Source organism: Molossus molossus, unplaced genomic scaffold (assembly GCF_014108415.1).
Source record: "Molossus molossus isolate mMolMol1 unplaced genomic scaffold, mMolMol1.p scaffold_m16_p_21, whole genome shotgun sequence".
Classification (NCBI taxonomy): domain Eukaryota; kingdom Metazoa; phylum Chordata; class Mammalia; order Chiroptera; family Molossidae; genus Molossus; species Molossus molossus.
The window spans coordinates 15,979,215-15,999,792 of NW_023425357.1; positions in this window are offsets into that span (position 1 = coordinate 15,979,215).

The following is a 20,578-nucleotide window of genomic DNA, read 5'->3' on the forward strand; positions in this document are numbered from 1 at the left end:
AGGGAAAAGGACAGAAGGACCTGTGGGATTCAGAGAGGGTTTCCCCTGATTCAAGGAAGACTCTGACTCTTACAGGCCAGGCCTGGACCCCAGGGTCCTTTCCAGGAACCCCAATCCCCCTACCTTACGGCTTCTACTTCCTTCTGTCCTCACTAGGTTTGGACTTCCAGGGTAAGAGCAAGAGAATAGGCCCTTCCCTGCCCCCCCAGGAGTCCTGGCTGGACCAGAGAGTCATGACCTTGCCAGTTGGAATAGCTTGTCCACTGGAGTCATGTTCCCCTGTGGCCTGCTGGGAGAAAGGACATAGTGGAGGTGGGGGTGTTCACCCCGCAGAGGAAGCTGAAGTCGGGACTCTTCCTTCCTGACTGCTCTGTTGAGCAAGGGGCTGTCTTTACCTGAAGCCTCTGCTAACCCATCCTCCCATCGCCTCGGCCTCCACCATCCCCTCCCCCCACCCTCCCGGAACTGCTAATTTTTTTTTTTATCCTCACCCGAGGACATTTTCCCATTTTTTGTTCAGATAGAGTGGGAGGGAGGGAGAGGAAGAGAGAGGGAGAGAGAAACATCGACATGAAAGGGACACATCGAGTGGCTGCCACCCGCGTGACCAACCAAGGCCGGGGACAAACTGCAACCGAGATACGCGCCCTTAGCGGGAACCGAACCTGGGTCTCAAACTGCAACCGAGATACGTGCCCTTAGCGGGAACCGAACCTGGGTCTCAAACTGCAACCGAGATACGCGCCCTTAGCGGGAACCGAACCTGGGTCTCTCTGGACCGCAGGCCGACGCTCTAACCGCTGAGCCAAACCGGCACCGCTGAGCCAAACCGGCACCGCTGAGCCAAACCGGCCAGGGCCGGAACTGCTGTCTAAGCTGAGATCCTCTAGGTGGCCAAAGCCAGATCTAACACACTTCCCACTTATCTTCCCGCCCTGCACTTAGAAGCCAGAACCTGGGAGACCCTCCTCCTTCTGGGAGGTTCTCGCAGCCTCCAGAATGCCAGGGTTTCAGGTCCTGCTGCTACCGCACTCCTGTGCCCAGCTCCGCCGCCTCCTCTACCTGCTCTGAGGAAGCTGGTGACTCCCCATGCTTTGGGTCCGGGCACGTCTCTGACTTCTCCATTTTTATTACATAATAATCGATACATACGAAAGTGTGTCTGTACCACAGATGTGAGTTACAAAGCCTCACAGTAAAATGAACCCCATAACCCCCACCCACCCAGTTTGAGAAACGACACACCCTGATGAGTGCCCCTCCCTCGCTGCCACAGGCCTGTCCCCTGTTGCACCCTGCCTCCCCCCAGAAGCCCTCATTTGTCAGATGTCATCCACCCACCTTTTGGGAGGGGGGTATTCATTTCTTATTTTTGTTTGTTTGGGTTTTTTTGGACTCAGATTTTTAATCGTTTCCATCACATTGGTATACATCCGTAAATGATATTTAGTTTTACTCACTTTTGTGCTTTATAAAACGGAATCATACCATGTGTCATGTTCTGTGGACTTGCTTTTCTCACTCAACATTATTTCCAAGAACCATCCATAGGGGTGCAGACAGTTACGCTTCATCTGATTTTGCTGGGGCACAATATTCCATTGTGGGAGTAGAACACAATTCATTTCCCCTTTTTGTTGTTGTTGTTGTTGTTTAATTTTTTATTTATTAATTTGTTTTTGTTACAGATGTTTCCATTTTTTCCCCCATTGACACCCTCCTCTCCTTCCCCGTCTCACCCCATCCCTAGCTTTGTTGTCTATGTTCATTGGCCATGCATACATGCATGTAAGTTCTGTGGTTTATCTCTTCTCTCTCCAACCCCCCTCCTCTGAGGCTTGTCAGTCTGTACCCCACCTCTATGTCCCTGGGTTAATTTTGTTCAGCAGTTTGTTTCGTTCACTATATTCCACAAATAAGTGAGACCATGTGATATTTGTCTTTCTCTGCTTGGCTTGTTTCACTTAGCATAATACTCTCCAGGTCCTTCCAAGCCATCTCAAAGCATAAGAGATACTTCTTTTTTACAGCTGCATAGTACTCCATTGTGTATATGTACCACTGCTTTTTAATCCACTCATCTACTGATGGACACGTGGGTTGTTTCCAGATCTTAGCTATTATAAATAGTGCTGTTACAAACATGGGGGTACATATATTCTTTCTGATTGGTGTTTCAGGTTTCTTAGGGTATATTCCTAGAAGTGGGATCACTGGGTCAAATGGCAGTTCAATTTTTAATTTTTTGAGGTAACACCATAGTGTTGTCCACAGTGGCTGCACCAGTCTGCATTCCCACCAGCAGTGTACTAGAGTCCCCTTTTCTCCACACCCTCGTCAACACTTGTTGTTTGATGATTTGTTGATGGCAGCCATTCTGGCAGGTGTGAGGTGATGCCTCATAGTTGTTTTAATTTGCATCTCTCTGATGCTTAGTGATGTTGAGCATTTCTTCCTATGTCTCTTGGCCATTTGTATGTCCTGTTTGGAGAGGTGTCTATTTAGGTCCTCTGTCCATTTTTTAATTGGGTTCTTTGTCTTCCTTTTGTTGAGTTTTTTGTTGTTTTTTAATCCTCACCCAAGGATACGTTTTCTCAAATATCTTCAGATAGAGTAGGAAGGGGAAAAGAGAGAGAGAGAAACATCTATCAGCTGCCTCCTGCACGCCCCCTACTGGGAGATCAAGCCTGCAACCCAGGCATGTGCCCTGACTGGGAATCAAACCAGGACCTCTCAGTCCATGGGACTATGCTCAATCCACTGAGCCACACCTGCCAGGCTAGTTAGGTATACTTTTTTGTTTTGTTTTAAATCCTCACCTGAGGGTATTTATCCATTGATTTTCAGATAGAGTGGGAGGGAGGGAGGGAAAGACAGAGAGAAACACCAAAGTGAAAGAGACACATTGATTGGTTGCCTCCGGCACTACCTGGACCGGAGCCGGGGACAAACTGCAACTGAGGTACGTGCCCTTGACCGGAATTGAACCCTCGACTCGGACAAACTGCAACTGAGGTACGTGCCCTTGACTGGAATTGAACCCTCGACTCTTTGGTCCTCGGGCTGATGCTCTAATCACTGAGCCAAACCAGCCAGGGCTAATTAGGTATGTTTTAATATCACTCTGTGTGTTTAGGTATTTTAAAAAATTGTGATAAAATGCAATAACATAGAAGTTACTATGGTAACCATTTTTAGTTGCACAGTTTAGAAGCAGGAAGAACCTTCACATTGTTGTACAACCATTGCCATCATGTGTTTAGGTACTTCTCAAATATAAAGTTTCTTGCCCTGGCCGGTTTGACTCAGTGGTTAGAGCGTCCGCTAAGGGCACGTACCTTGGTTGTAGTTTTTCCCAACCTGGTTGGGTTGTGTGGGTGGCGATCACTCGATGTGTCTCTCTTATGTCGATGTTTCTCTGTCTCTCTCTCCCTCCCACTCTACTGAACAAAAAATGTCCTTGGGTGAGGATAATAAATAAATAAATAAATAAAATAAAGTTTCTTGTAAAGTTTTTTAATGTTTTTTATTAGATTGTTTTTCCTTTGGTATTTTCTGTTTTTAAAAACTTTTTTGTGCTCTACCAGTGTGGCTCAGTGGTTGAGCATCAACCCATGCACCAAGAGGTCGCCGGTTCAGTTCCCGATCAGGGCACATGCCCAGGTTGTGGGCCCAATCCCCAGTGGGGGGCATGCAGGAGGCGGCCAATCCATGTTCTCTCTCATTGATGTTTCTAGCTCTCTCCCCCCTCCTTTCTCTTTCTCTAAAATTTAATAAAGAAAAAAACTTTTTTAAAAAAACTTTTTTGTGAGAGCTAATACACATAGGAAATAACATAAAACATAAGCGCAGCTCACTGTATAATTTTTAAAAAACTTTTTCTTTATTGATTTTTAGAGAAAGAGGAAAGGAGAGAGGGAGAGATAGAAACATCAATGAGAGAGAAAATCAATTGGCCACCTCCTGCACACCTCCCACTGGGGATCGGGTCCACAACCCATCCATGTGCCCTGACCGGGAATCGAACTGGTGACCTCCTGGTGCATGGGTGGATGCTCAACCACTGAGCCACACCGGCCAGGTTCACTGTATAGTTATAAAGGAAACACCCATGGGCCCACCACCCAGGTCAGAAAAAGCATGTTTCCAGGGGCCCATTTGCCACAAGTCCTTCCCAATCTAACCCTCCAAATAACACTCTGACTTCTGTAATAATCCCTCCCTTTGCTTTTCTTTAGAGTTTTGCTATTTGAGTGCATGTTCCCCAACACCCTAGTTTAGTTTCGCCTGTTTCTGCACTTTATATCAACAGAATAGCACACTTCAAATTATTTTATATTCGGCTTTTTCCATTAGGTTTGTGAGTCATCCCCCTTATTGTGCATAGCTGCGATTTATTTATTTTAATATTGTATAATATTACACTTATGAAATAAATGATAGATAAAGACTGCTATATAGTGATTGATTATGTTAATGGACATTTGAAGGCTTCCCAATTTGTAATGTGAAAAATAGCGCTGCTGTGAATATTCATGTACATGTCTCCTAGTGTTTCTCTGGTGCACATCAAGTATCCATCCAGCCGTCTGTCTCTCCCTGTGCAAAAGCCATGCTATCCTAATTAAGTACACCCAATGATGATGTATCTAATCTCTGTGTGCATTAGTTTATATCTGAGTGAGGCATGAGGCTCAGCCTCTGGTTTAGCAACGGAGGCCAGTGGAAGACTGAAATGAGAAAAGTTTTGCAGAAAAACATCAAGAGTCCTATTTAGGAAAACTTGTTGAAGATGCTTGTGGAACCTTCAGACAGAGAGGTTCAGCAGACAGCCGGCCACACAGCAGGGTGGACCCTGGGAGTCCTCCGCATGTCGATGAGGATTTATTTATTTATTTTTTTAATCCTCACCCGAGGACACTTTTTCATTCTTTGTTCAGATAGAGCAGGAGGGAGAGAGAGAGAGAAACATCGATGTGAAAGGGACACATCGAGTGGCTGCCACCCACACGACCAACCAGGGCCGGGGACAAACTGCAACCGAGGTACATGTCCTTAGCGGGAACCGAACCCGGGTCTCTCCGGACCGCAGGCCGACGCCTTAACCACTGAACCAAACCGGCCAGGGCTCGATGAGGATTTAAATGTCTGGTGGTCAAGATGCCCCTCACCTCATCGGACACATCTTCCCCCAGAACCCACCCCTCTCACCCTGGGCAGGATTACTGCTTTCCAGAAATGTCAAGGTTGACTCAACCTCTTCCCAAGGGTTGAGTTAGGTGCGTGGGCTCTTGTCTTTACCTTTCCTGATCTCTGCCTTCTAGACAGATTTTTGAGTAAAGTTTATGGTTGGCGTTAGGGCTGTGGAGAGAAGGAAACTTACTGTAACAAATGTCCTTGGAAACATGGGAAGGGCTGGTGGGTGGCCATGAAATCTCAGACAGAGCAGGGCTACCAAGAACTCCACGCGAAAGCCCCCATGTTACCCGTCCTACAAGCTCTGTGGACTGAAAACTTCCTGCTTCGTGGTCCATTATTCCGCTTCCTCCACATTCCAGAGAGTAACAGCATCATGAAACTGCCCTCTGGAGTCTCCTCCCAGTGGGGGCAGCGTGGTGGGTGGAGGCGTGCAGGTTTTATGCCATTTCTGTAGCATTTTCCCACCTGCAGAGGTGACGCCCAGAGAAGGCAGTGCTGACTCCCTCTTTCCACTCCTAGGTGAGTACTCAGGAGAGTACAGGCTTATGTACCTCTGACAAATAATGAGAAATAAGGTAACATTTGCATTCCCAAATACCTCAAGATTTCTTGACTGTGTCTATCTGTTTCCATTGAACTGTGACTTCTGGTTTCTTTTCTGTGCCCACATGGGTTTGGTACGTTGTCTTCTTACCAGATCTCACCCACGCCCTCTATATACATAAGATTTCTTACCCAAGCGTGTCTAATTTTAACAAATCCCATCCCACACTCTCCACCATGGAAAGTCCCAACTTCTCGGAGGTCCCCCCCTTCAGTTCTTTGTTTGCCCAATCTTGAGAGTTCTCCCTCTGAGCCAGACTGAGCTCCATTTCTACATACCTGATGAGTTTCCCGGTACTCCCTGGCTGTTTCCTCCCAGCTACCTTTGACCTTGACCTCCCAGACAGCATTGTTGGGGCCCCTGTGTCTCCTGAACTTCTGCTTCCTCTCTCCAGCGTCTTGGATCTGAGTGCTGGTGCTGCTACTCTCAGAGCAAAGACACCCCGTCCAAGGCCATTTCCTGCCCTCAAACTTGGGGCTCTCTGGAGAGGACTCCTGGTGTATCTTGAGTTCCCAAGTACTCAGCACCTTGACAAAGACAGCGCAGGAGTGATGTAGGTGGATGTTTTTGTATTGTATCAGCCAGAGGGTTAAAGACTGGGCCTCTCAAGGCTTTCTTCTTCTCCCCAGCACCTAGTTTTCTGTTTTGTCTTCTCATGTTACTTTTTTTTTTTTTTTTAATTGATTTTTAGAAAGAGAGGGAGAGAGAGATAGAAACATCGATGAGAGAAAACATCGATTTGCCACCTCCTGCATGTCCCCCCACTGGGGACCTGGCCCACAACCTGGAAATGTGCCCTGACTGGGAATCGAACCAGCGACACATGGGCTCAGGCAGGGAGGGCACAGCGGGGCAAGGGTCATGCGTAGGTCTGACCCAGACCCTGACTGTGCCCCTGTCCTGAGACACACACACACTCACACACATTCCTCATCGCCCCCCCAGCCCCTATTCAGCCTACCTGGCCTTCATTCTCTATTGATTTTATTTTTATTTTTTTTTATTATTATTTTTTAATCCTCATCCGAGGACATTTTTCCATTTTTTGTACAGACAGAGTGGGAGGGAGAGAGAGGAAGAGAGAGAGAGGGAAACATCGATGTGAAAGGGACACATCGAGTGGCTGCCACCCGCACGACCAACCAGGGCCGGGGACAAACTGCAACCGAGGTACATGCCCTTAGCGGGAACCGAACCCGGGTCTCTCCGGACCGCAGGCGGACGCTCTAACTGCTGAGCCAAACCGGCCAGGGCCGTTCTCTATTGATTTTAGAGAGAGAGGAAGGGAGGGGGAGAGACAGAAACATCAATGAGAGAGAACATCAACTGGCCGCCTCCTGCATGCCCCCCAGTGGGGATCAGGCCCACAACCTGGGCCTGTGCCCTGACCGGGAATCGAACCAGCGACCTCTTGGTGCATGATTCAACACTCAACCTCTGAGCCACGCTGGCTGGGTTTATTTTACATATTTTATTCGGACCCTAAAAATTGCAAGGAGGGGTACAGACAGTCTAACAAAGGATGGCCTCTTCTACTTCTCAAAACCTAAAGAACGGCATTTTTCCCCCTGATCATTTGGGTTAATTTCTGCAAGGATGTGTCAGGACCAAATTAATATTTTCTGTGGACAATAACTGCTCTGGAGACATCTTTAATGCCCTGTGGAACTTCCATCCGGTATTTTCCCCAGATTGAGAACTCTTCGCGGAAACTTCTGGATATTGGAGGCTTTGTTTCAGATGTGATGGTGGGGAGCTGGGTGATAAACTGCAAGGATTTTCCAGGTTGTGTCCCCTCCCGCTGACACACACCTTGCAGGCTGCTCTTCTGGAAAATGGGAATGAAGCTGTGGACAGATGGACCGGGTCCCGGTAGTCAATGAGCTGACAGCCCTCATCTGTGAAGTGTGGGAAATGTTATTATCAACCTCAAAGGCTTTTAAGAGACACTAATGAACAGAAGTAAAATGCTTAGGCTGGGCTGAGGCACACAGTGAAGACCCAATCACTGTTTGAGCTATTATTATTATTATTATTATTATATCCTCATTCGAGGACATTTTTCCATTTTTTGTTCAGATAGAATGGGAGGAAGAGAGAAACATCGACGTGAAAGGGACACATCGAGTGGCTGCCTCCCACATGACCCAACCAGGGCCGGGGACAAACTGCAACCGAGGTACATGCCCTTAGCGGGAACTGAACCCTGGTCTCTCTGGTCTGCAGGCCAACACTCCAACCGCTGAGCCAAACCGGCGAGGGCTGAACTATTATTATATGTTCCATGGGGCAGGAGAGGAGTGTTTAAATAAGCATCTGTGGATCACAATTTCAACAGCCACACTATACAATGTGCTGGAAATCAGACGCTGGGAAAATAGATCCAGGAGAAACATAAAAATTCTAGAATGCTTGTCATATGCTCATGTCGGTTTTATTTAGCTCTGGGTGTTTTCCCACATCACTTACTAAGCAAATTCTTAAAATGAGAAGATGATGCAGGCTCGCAAAGAGGCCGAAGAAAGGAGGAACTGGGAAGATTTCATTTGGCTCCATAGTCACGCCTGTGAGGAGGACAGTCCTCCAAACAGAATAGGTTGGGTATGGCTACATTTTTTTTCTGTTTTATGTATTGGTATTATGCATATGTTTTACTTTTATTTTAAGATATTTTTTTCATGCCCGGCCAGTGTGGCTCAGCGGTTGAGCATCGACCCATGCACCAAGAGGTCACTGGTTCGATTCCCGGTCAGGGCACATGCCCAGGTTGTGGGCCCGATCCCCAGGGGGGGCATGCAGGAGGCGGCCAGTCGATGTTCTCTCTCATCGATGTTTCTCTCTCTCTCTCCCTCCAAAATCAATAAAGAAAATAAATTAATAAAATGTTTTTTTATAATTTAAGTATGGCTAATTTGATAGGAAACAGCTAGCCTTGGCCCACAAGCCTGAGAAAAGGGCAGCAGTAGGCAAACAGGGCACCCAGCAGAGAAGGCAGGGCTCTTAAGCAACAGACCCCTCTAGATGGAACAGAGTTCGCAAAGCGGCCCACGCTACAATAGATGAGGTCCGCAGATCCACACTGACGAGCTGGTGGGGACCACTCTCCACTCTTCTTCTGTTTGTTCTTGTTTTTATTTGTATTATTTATTTGGGAGCTCAAAGGAATATTCAGAAGATACAAAATTTTGTTAAATCAGGGAGGGGGCAAAAGAGATGGCGTCTCATTTATGTTCCTCGGGCCAGCGTGCAGTGGCTGCTCACAGGTGCCCTCCCACTGCTGATGAGCACGGGAGTTTTGACCTGCACCAGTTCACCCCTCCTTAGGCACCCTCATGGTCCCTCACTGCCAGGAAGTCACCGTACTGATGCCAACCTTGGTGAGGACACATGATCGGCATAGCGCACCCACAGCCCAGAACTCCTGGGCTCAACGAGCCTCTGCCTCCGCCTGCCGAGGACCTGGGACCACAGGTCTGTGCAGCGGTGCCTGGCCACTCAGCTCTTTTGTACATTCAGCAAACCACAACCCGTTTTCAGAAATGCAAAGAAAAGTCTGACTACCCACCGCTTCATCACCCAAGAAAAAACCCAGCCCAGCAGGTGTGGCTCAGTGGTTGAGGGTCGACCCCTGCACTAAGAGGTCGCTGGTTCAATTCCTCGGCAGGACACATGCCCAGGTTGTGGGCCAAGTCCCCAGTGGGGGGTACGCAGGAGGCGGCCGATCGATGTTCTCTGTCATCGATGTTTCTCTTTCTCTCTCCTCGCTTCCTCTCTCTCTAAAACTCAATGAAGGAAATTGAAAAGGTCAGTGATGTTTTAAAGGGTAAAGGTAAAAGTTTGCAAAAGGCGGAAACTGTGGAAATGGTGTTGCTTGCATGACCTTTGCTCAGCCTTTTGTTGAGTACGGATAAGGATTATCTGGATTATCTGAAAGGAATGGATAACCCAGCAGATGCTGGAGGAGATACCAGACCAGTCCTACTGCAAAGTGGACAATGGGCCATGCAGAGTATTTCAGCAGGAACTGCTGGAAGCCAGAAGTAGGGTATATAACCGACACCCCAACCCTGATTCAAGGCTGAACGCTTTTCAGCTCAGCCCGCCTGCACCCAGGCGCATGCAGTAAAGCCATTTTGCTCTACATTGGCCTTGCGTTGTGGATGTGATCTCCCGCCGGCTCAAACCTTTTAAAAATAAAATAAAATAAATAAATAAATTAATTAATTAAAAGGAAACTGCCAGCCCAGAACTGCCTTCCCAATCATCTTGCAAAGATGGAGATAAACTAAACACACTTTCGGATAAATAAAAACTGAAAGATTGTGTTACAAACAGACCCTCAATATGTTGTGGCGCGACAGAGTCAAAGAAAGACCACTAGAGAATTGAAGTCCAAATAAGAGCCGTTTATTAGCCGGCCGGCGGCTGATTCCGAACACCCCTGTGACCGTCTTTGGAATCAGCCCTGATATGCTTTATTACATGCCTTTTACACCTTACAGCAAAAGTTCAATGATATAAGAAAACAGGATCTTCTTGCTATAATGCCCAGGGCTATAACAATGCTGTATAGAATTAGTTTGCCTTGCTGATAACAGGAACAACCAAGCATTTCAAGGTACATTGGGTCACACTTAGCCCCGAGCTGCACAAGCACAATGCAAGCCCAATTCCTTGAGATTGTGGGGAAGGTCGAGTCTCTGACTCAAGACCTCCAGGTTCTGTGAACTCTGTCAGACACGTAGCCGGCTCCCAACAATTTCTTGGTTCAGGGGGTCATTACAAAACAGGTTCAGCTAGAGGGCACACAGTGATTTTCCCAATCATCAATTATGGACTATAAACAAGTCAGCACAATAATTTATCAATCATCAATTATGGGGTTATAAACATGACCGCAAAAATAGAGAAAATTCTAAAGAATTCATGCCCTGGCCAGTGTGGCTCAGCTGGTTGGAATCTCGTCCCATACACCTAAAGGTCGTAGTTTGATTTCTGATCAGGGCACGTACCCAGGTTTGGGGTTTGATCTTGGTTGGGGCGAGTTATCCCCATTCCATTCGGGGTGCATGCAGGAGGCAATTCTATCAATGTTTCTCTCTCTTCCTTTCCCTCTAAAATTAATAAAAGTATGTCCCGGGGAGAGGATTAAAAAAAAAAAAAATGAAACAAAGAATTTAGGTCTTCAGAAAGGAGCAGTATCAAGAGAAAATATGAGCTGTAAGGCAGAATAATGAACAATAAAAGTGATGAATGTGCTCGTCCTCTGTAGCTCAGTGGTTGAGCATCAACCCATGCACCAAGGGGTTGCCGATTCGATTCCTGGTCAGGGCACGTGCCCAGGTTGTGGGTCAAATTCCCAGCAGGGGATGCAGGGGGCGTGGGCCATTGATATTCTCTCCCGTTCATGTTTCTATCTCTCTCTCTCCCTCTCCCCTCCTCTCTATAAAAATCAATAAAGAAAAAAAGTTTTTTAAAAAAAGAAGTGATGAATGTGTGGGCAGATCTAAATGGACAGTGAGAGAATAAAACAGCACAGTTTTGTTTTTCAGATTTAAAAAAAAAAAGGCTAGAACTAAAATACATGATAACGCGATGGAAAAGGAGCTACATACTAAACCCGACAAGCTCAGGGGAGGTCTGTATGGCAGCCTTCCAAACTCAGGGACTGAAAGTAACCACAGGGGGTGATGAACACACAAATTCCTAACAGAGCATCAGCGGTCGTGAAGGGTAGTCACATCCTAGACCTGCAGCTTCCTTGACAAAGGTCACTCTCTTAAGTGAGCCTGTACATTGTGTGTGTGTGTGTGTGTGTGTGTGTGTTTTCTTTTGCATCGAAGATAACATACCTTTGAAATCTCAGAGTAATCTTCTTTTCCAGACCCCTCAGGGCAAAACCAATGCCCCTCATTATCTTGTCCCCTGCTTCGAATACCATTCTGTGTGTTGTAAATGTTAATGATTAACTATCCAGTACCCACCAATGTAAAAGAAGGATGTGTCTCTCCATTTTACTCTTTATCCAATCCCAGAGATTTCTCGCTGTTTTCTCCCACCTCCCTAATCTACCACCAATGGATTTCATGTAACCCCCTTACATCTCCTCCTTTTATTCTAATCTATAAAATAAACTGCCAAACTGCCATTCTTCAGAGTATTTTCTCAATTTGGTGAGATTTTGCTTCCTGACAAATGTCACCAGTTTGGTTCAAATAAATGCATAAAAATTATCTACAGGTTCGAACATTTCTTACACGGACAATAAAAATGGCCTAAAAGTCAGGATTGACGACTGGAATTGGAGTTCTAAAGTTCTTTTGTTGTTCAAGGAGAATAAAGATACTGATTTAAAAAAAACTTCATTACCTATGCATCTAAAATAGAAAAAAATTGCCCTGGCTGGTTTGGTTTAGTGGTTAGAGCGACGGCCTGCGAACCAGAGAGTCCAGGGTTCGGTTCCCGCTAAGGGCACATACCTCAGTTGCAGTTTGTCCCCGGCCCTGGGTGGGGTTGTGCATTATGTCTCTCTCACATCAATGTTTCTCTCCCTCTCTTCCTCTCTCTCTCCCTCCGGCTCTATCTGAAAGGCATAAATGTCCTTAGGTGAGGATTAAAAAAAAAAATTTAAGATAGGAAAAGAATATATAACATCTAAATTAGCAGTGGAACAAAAATGAAAAATCCTTAATCCAAAATAAGGCACAAGAGATAAGAAGCATGAAAAAGTAGGATAAAGAGAAAGTGCACAAAATATTAAGGCTGAGCTATAATAAGCATATCCATAATTATAATCAAGTAAAAAGACCAACAGCTCCAGTTTTTTAAAAAGGCTGCTATATGATTCCATTGAATATAGTTTTTAAATATGTTTTTATTGTTTTTTTAGAGAGGGAGGAAAGGAGAGAGAGAAACATTGATGTGAGAGGAAAATATAGATTGGCTGCCTCCTGCACGCCCCCTACCGGGGATGGAGCCCACAACCTGGGGATGTGCTCTGACTGGAAATCAAACCAGGACCTCTCAGTCCATGGGACAAAGCTCAATCCACTGAGCTACACCAGCTGGGCTAAAATTAATTTTTTTTAAAAAGATTGATCAAAGGGGGAGAAAAAACAGAAAAGGCACAAACAAACCAAATAAAAATAAATAAAAAGGACAAAGATATAGAAGTTACAGATATTAAAATGACAATTAAATAATATTATGATCAAATTTTTGTCAATATATTTGAAAACTTAGATGCAGTAGATCAATTAATTTCTAGGAAAAAATATAATTGACCAAAACAGATTCAAGAAGAAATACAAAATACAGACGGTCATATAGCAAATAAATTGAATAAGTTGAATTACTGGTTAAATATCCTGTTCCCTGCATCTCTTCATCAGAGCATACACACAAAATCATGGGGTAAGAAAAGACAACTGCTTGTTGAATCCTTTCACCTTTTCTATTAAAATTTCTATCAAAATTAAAATGGAAAAAAAAATCTACATTCATTAGGCCCAATAATTTTAATTCTAAGAATTCATGTGATGGTAATACATAATATACCTAAACATCTTTGTACAGGGATGGTTCAGTGCAGCATAGTTTGCAATGGAGACAAAGGAAAAATGCATATTGTGTGATATTTTCAAGATATCATTAACAGGACATTATAATTGATTGTTTTACTTTCTCCATTACTAATATGCTTGTGTACAAGTGCTAGGCTAATGTTTCAAAGACTTACTTGTAATGCTCTTTAGGCATTATAAATACTTAATAAACATGAATGGAATGAATGTATTAAAAAACACACAAATGCCCTGGCTGGTTTGGCTCAGCAGTTAGAGTGTCGGCCCTGGGACCAATGAGTTGTGGGTTCAGTTCCGATTAAGGGCATGTACCTCGGTTGCAGTTCATCCCTGGCTCTGGTCGGGGTCATGCGGGAGGCAACCACTTGATGTGTCCCTCTCACGTGGATGTTTCCCTCCCTCCCACTCTTTCTGAAGATAAATGGAAAAATGTCCTCAGGTGAGGATTTAAAATAAAATAAAACAAATAACAAAAATGAAGGGGTACATTTATTATATATGAATCATTCTTCAAAAATATTAAAATGCATAAAGGATATTAGGATGGGCACATTATACAACAACATGGAGCAATGTCAGAAGAGCTAAAAGAAGTAAGTGATTGCTTATGAGAAGGGGTTGGAGGGAGGGGATGGCTGTTTATGTATTTTTAACATTACATAGTGTTTAGATGGTAACTATATATGTATTTTAATACAAATATATATATATGCATCCAGAGTTTGAAAGGCACATGGAAACACAGCACCTAATTTTTCAAAAACTTTTTGAGATTAGAACTACGTCAATTCATTTCATGGTAGATGCCATTATTGCCTTTCTTTTCTATCACCCTTGATTCTGTTCAACACTTCCAGCCAGCCATGAACTGCTATGGGGTGTTTGTTATCAGCAGGGATTGGTAAAACTGGCTCTGGTTCAAGCAGGAGAACCTGAAGATTCTTCCAGAAGTGTTTAACCTGGGTCGTGTTTTTGTCATCATGTTGTGAGCTCTCGCTGGACTCAGCTCCTGGTCACATTCATTCCCAGCCAGATGAGGTGTCCCAGCCAGGACTGAGCCTCTGCACATTTGATTTAAAAAAAATTCATCTTTATACTAAAATGCCACCAAGCTTTGCTGTTTCACATGCCTAAAGTTGAGGTAGGGAGAGGGACCTACAATGGTGGTGAGTTCGCACTGTCGGGGATCCCCTCTGTTGACCCCCGGAACAGCCACTGCTGAACAACAGCCTCCCACACAAGCCACTGCTTCAGGAAAAAGCCAGCACCGAGCTGCCTGCCTGCCCGACGCGTCCGCTGGCCCAGCCAACCCCCCTGAAGGAGTTCCCGGATCCTATTTCGACCAATGGGTCGGAGACGCCCCATCCAATGGTAGCTTTGCAGCTATATCCTCTCTAACAACTTTCTCCACCAACCAGCCTGGCTCCATTCCAACCAGCCAGACAGTGTTTTTTAGACCAATCAAACGGTAAGGATTTAGAATCCTCATTTGCATGAGAATGAGCCAATCAGGGATCAGGGGCGGGGACTTTTTTTTTATATAGGTCAGCTCTGCTGTGGTTCTGCCCTTACCCTGCTGGAGTTGGAACACTGGCACAGTGTTGGCAGAGGGAGTGGAGGGGAGCTGTCTTGTCTTGGCAGGCTAGAAACATCTTGCGGGAGAGGGCCGAGCTGCAACACTGTGCAGCTTCTCAACTGTGCTATCCCACAGCCGTGCTATGTCAAATTAAGCGGATCATGAATGAGTTATCTGCATGGATTAAAGTCTCCCCCTTTACCACACCCCACATCGAGGACTGCTATTGGCTTTGAATTGGCACCATGAACCATCAGTTGACACCTCAAACTTCCTCAGCTCAGCATTCAAGGCCCCGGTGCTACCCCATCTAACTTAAATTCTGGGCCACATCCCCCACTGCTCCTCAAAGTGCACCCCCTGCTTAAGTCACACTCTCCGACACGTGATTTGGAGAAATTCATCCTCCAAACACATGCTCTCAGGCTTCCTGGAGTGCCCTTTCTCCTGTATAAATATGCCCACTTTTCAAAGTCCAGTTTCAGGCTCACTTCTTCTTTCTGGATCATCCCTGGACACAATGTTCACTCGGTTTTTTTGACTGGCTGGAGCATTTCTGCTTTCTGCATACCCTTTGACCTACCTGGGGACACCCACTGGGCTTTAACACTCAGTGTACGGGCACTGTCACTGTAAATGCTTCAGCAGCGATCCTCTCCAAGAAATCTTTCTCACGGTGGTCCCCCAAAAAAATGAATGTGGTTTGGTCAGAGTAGTCACCACCTTGAATCAAGGTATTTATCCCTGTTAGGAGTCTCCTGATAGAATCAGAGCTCCCCAAGGGGAGGTACTAGGTATCAGTCATACAGCATGGATGCTGAATTAATATGCTCCTATGGTCTTTTATTCTCACTCTCATGTTCATCCTTCAACATCCAGTTTAACTATTTCCTCCTCTAGGTCTAATTGCCTAGAGTAAGATGAGTCCTTCTATAATATCTCATGACAGCCTATGGCTTTATATTGATTAAGAAAGTCATAATTGCCCTGGCCAGTTTGGCTCAGCGGTTGGAGTGTCAGCCTGCGGACCAGAGAATCCCGGGTTTGGTTCCCACTAAGGACATGTACAAAAAAAAAAAAGAAGAAGAAGAAGAAAGTCATAATTCGCCTGAGTGATTATTTGAATGTCCATCTCTTGCACTAGACTCTGCACACCACAAGGCAGGAACAGGGCGTGACTGGGTCATCGGATGCTCAGTGCCCAGCACGATGATTGGCACACAGCTGATGCTCAAAAGATTGCTTGTGAAATGGAAGCATTCAAGTATGACTTTGCTTCCCTGAACTAAGGTTAACACAGAGAACATTTTTTACATTTTTTATGAAAATTTTCAAACATTCCCAGAAGAAGAGAGAAAAACATAAGGAATTGTGATGGGTACATCATCCAGTTTTGGCAGTTATCTATATTCTTGCCAATCTTCTGATACACTTAAAAAAATTAACTTATTGTGAAATAATTTACACATAATAAAATGTACTTGTTTTGAGTGTATACTTCAATGACTTTTGGCAAATATATATATTCATGACCCCCAGAAGTTCCCTTGTGGCTCAGAGTTTGGGGGATAAAAATTATTGTTCTAATTTTTTTTTTCCTTTATTGATTTTTTTAGAGAGAGAGGAAGGGAGAGAGAGAGAGATAGAAACATTGATAAGAGACAACATTGATTGGCCGCCTCCTGCATGCCCCTCCCTAGGGATCGGGCCCACAACCTGGGCATGTGCCCTGACCGGGAATCGAACCGGTGACCTCTCGGTGCATAGGTTGAGGCTCAACCACTGAGCCACACCAGCTGGGCGGGGCGGGGGGGGGGGGAATAAAAATTCTTAATGTCTGCTGCCTTGTTTGGATCTGATCCAAGACAAGCTGAGGGAGGGGGCGGGGCCTTGCAGAAACAAGAGATTTTATATACCCTCCAGGCAACATGAAGGGGAAGATTTGGGCTCTTGGGGCCTCTTCACTTTCCTGGGCTCCAACACCAAACTGGCCTCAACTTGCCCAGTCATAACACTCTTTCTTTTTCCACACATTTGTGTAAGTTTCTTCCCTTGTGATGTGAGGATGGAGAAACAAAGTTTTTCTTTCCTTTCAGCGGGGGTTGTTCCTGAAGCTCTCCAACCAGTTCCCATTGCTCATCCCTCAGCCTGCCTGTCGTCGGTCTCCATGTCCAGTGGTGGTGGCCTCTTCGCCTGCCGCCATCTGCCCCTCACGAAGCCCTAAGTACAGACCAAGGGCAAACAGAGGCGTCCTGCACCCTGGATGTCGGCCACTGATTCTTGGTGCCAGGGGCAGAGTGGGCTGAGCAGGAGCCTTGGCCACAGCGCCACCCTGGACCGGCACGGCAGGCCCTTGGTGGCCAGGTCTCAAGGAAGAAAGTGGCAGACGGTGGGAGGCAAGCTATGGAAGAAAAGCAAGGTTAGCTGATCAGGGAGGGGGTGCTCCACAGGAGGCCTCTTCCTGATGAACAGAAACAGGAGGTGAAGCCAGAGCCCATCATTTCACATCCTTCCTACATCTCATATCTGGGGAGGAGAGTTGTTTAGGGACCCAATTGTTGAGGGTTTGTGGGCCCAGAGGAGTAAGGGCACTTGACGGAAGAAAGGAGGGAGCAGGAAGGCCCTGATCCAAAGAGTCAACACCCGGAGGTTCAGTGACTTCTCCAAAGAACAATGTAGCATTTCATCTGAGCAGGAAATGCATTCAGATGTTAGCTTCTGTTTTCTGCAGCATAGAGAGGATCAGAAAAAGGGAACGGTATGCAGAACTGGCCATTATTTGAGAAGATAAAACCAACTCCCTCCCTGAGGGCCTGGCAGTATTTCTTTCTACACGTGCAACGGCTCCTGGTTCAGAGGTTACAGCTGTGCCCACCACACCACCTGCAGCCTCCTGGCTGATTATGCTTCTGGTCGCTTCCTCCCTCTCAGATTTAGTTCTGCAGATCCCTTTATTTTATTCACTCATTCCACAAATATTTTGTTAAAGTGCTAGAAATACAACAGGAAATCAGTCCCTTGCATTCAAGAAATACCATCATTATTGCTAACATATATTCAGAGTTTACTCCACACCCTGGCTGGTTTGGCTCAATGGTTAGAGTGTCGGCCCTCAGACCAGTGAGTCCCGGGTTTGATTCCGGTCAAGGGCACGTACCTCAGTTGCGGTTTGTCCCTGGCCCTGGTTGGGGTGGTGCGGGGGGCAACCAGTCAATGTGTCTCTCTCACCACATGACCACATGGATGTTTCTCTCTCTCTTTCTCCTCCTTCCATTCTATCTGAAGATGTTTGAAAAAATATCCTTGGGTGAGGATTAAAAAATAAATAAATAAAAGAACTTACTCCACACCAAGTGACTCTTCTATTGAAAATGAGAACTGATGTAAGTCCGTGGACATTTGCTGGGGGATTAACAGAATTCCAGAATGACAAAACCAACGCTGTAACTGGGGCGGGGTGGGGAGTGGAGAAGGAAAACAAAGACAGAAATCCCCAGAAATGCTCCCACGCAGTCAGAAAAGGGTCGCCAGCAGCGGGATCCTGCCACATCCTGGACGTAGCACTTAGAACTCAGGAAGTGTGGGAAAGCGATTTCTTTGTCTAATTCTGCCCAACTCATCCTGTAGATTTCAACATAACCATTTACCTCTCTGTCACTCATTTTTTCCACATCTGTACCAAACTAATCTAAGGCAGGTGGGTATTGTGAAAATGAAATAATGCCCATAAAAGTGCATTGAAGTTGCAAAGCGCTATATAAATGGGAAAGGATATATATATATGTCCTTTAAAAATATTTTTTATTGATTTTTTTTGAGAGAGAGAAACAGCAATGTAAGAGAGAACTATCCATCAGCTGCCTCCTGAACGCCCCCTACTGGGGATCCTGGGCATGTGCCCTGACCAGGAATGGAACAGGGACCTTTCAGTCCATGGGAGGATGCTCAATCCAGTGAGCCACACAGCTGGGCAGGATCAATATTTTTTCAAAGTCCCTCCTGACATGGCTGAGTTCCTCTGTCCTCCAGGTACCTTCTCTCTTGAAGTTCAGCTCATGCGATCCGCCACCCGCCGGGGTCTGCCCAGGACACGTGGCAGTTCTGGAGAATACATGACTGAGCAAACACTCCGCAGAAGAGGACCAACACTGTTTCTGCTCTCCAGCAGCCCGAGGTGGAGATCGGGGAGCCCTGATTGGGGGCACTACTGGAGAGCACCATCCCTGAGATTCTGCCGGGGAAATATAATTTCTGTCTGAAGAGCTGGTGTTTGACCTGGGTCTTTGAAGTACTTCGAATATGCGACAACACTTCCCCAGTGTTTCACCTTTTCACGCTGGCCTTGACTTCCCTGTAACCCGGAGGCCAATGAGGTCTGGGGTCTTGCGTTCCAGGAGATCCCTGGGCGTGGGCTTTCTGTCCTTTTCTGTCCAGATGGGGGTTTCGGGCAGGACACCACACAGCCCCATTCATGCAAAGCTCTTACCGCGGGGGAGGGGCTGCACTTGGGGTGCTGAGCCTTGGCTGCACATTATAATTCTCAGGGGAGCCCTGCACACTCCAGACACCAAGATTATTAAAATCAAACTGCGGAGGGGGTGCCTTTGCATCAGGGGCTTTTAAAGTACCTGGGGTGATTCTAACAAGCAGCCAAGGCTGAGAATCAGGGAGCTGCAGTGCCCCCCCAAGTTCAGTGTTCACACGAATTGCCTGGGGTCTTGACAAAATGCAGATTTTCATTCAGCAGATCTGGGTTTGGGGGCTCAAGATTCTGCTTTTCTAGCAAATACCAGGCTCTGCTGATACTGCTGGCTGCCGGACGACATTAGCAGGAAGGAGCTGCTGTTCAGGCCACGCTCCCACGCGGCAGGGATTGTGTTCTTGCGTCCTCTAGTGGCCAAAACCTCGCTAGGCGACCCCGCGGAGAAGAACTGGTGTTAGAAGCCTCCTCTAACAGATAGAATTTCTGGAGTGCTTACAAATTCTTCTCCAGAGCGCAGCCACCAACATCTTCATTTCAGCCTTGTAGAAACCCCAGAAGAGCCCAGCCAGACCTGCCTGGATCCCTGACCAATAAAACTGTGAAGTAATAAATGGGCATTGTTTAAGCTGCTAAGTTCGTAGAAATTTGTTTTGCAGCAATAGAAAACGGACACAGGGAGTTTTATAGGCTTTATAATAACAGGACCAATGAGAATCCCAAGCCCACAAGCTTGGCCAGCGACCCTGCACTCTGTCTATTTTCTAGTCCAGGCGGACAAATCTATTCCCAAACTCCTGCCCCAGTGCGAGAAGACGCAGAAAACATGGTACTTCCGTTTATCAAGACTATACCTGCTGCCTTTTTATGACTGCACGCACCTTATGATGCCTGTAGTCAGTAACACTCATGAATGTTCAAGAATGGCAAGGTGCTAGTTCACCCTCTGTGGCAGATTGTGTTTTCCAAGAATAAATTCCACCCCACATGCCCTTCTTACCATGTGACCTTGAGACTCCTCCCTCAAGATATGGGGTCTAACCCTGGCCAGTTTGGCTCAGCGGTGAGGTCGGCCCGCAGACCAGAGAGTTCCGGTTCGGTTCTCGCTAAGGGCACGTACCTCGGTTGCAGTTCGT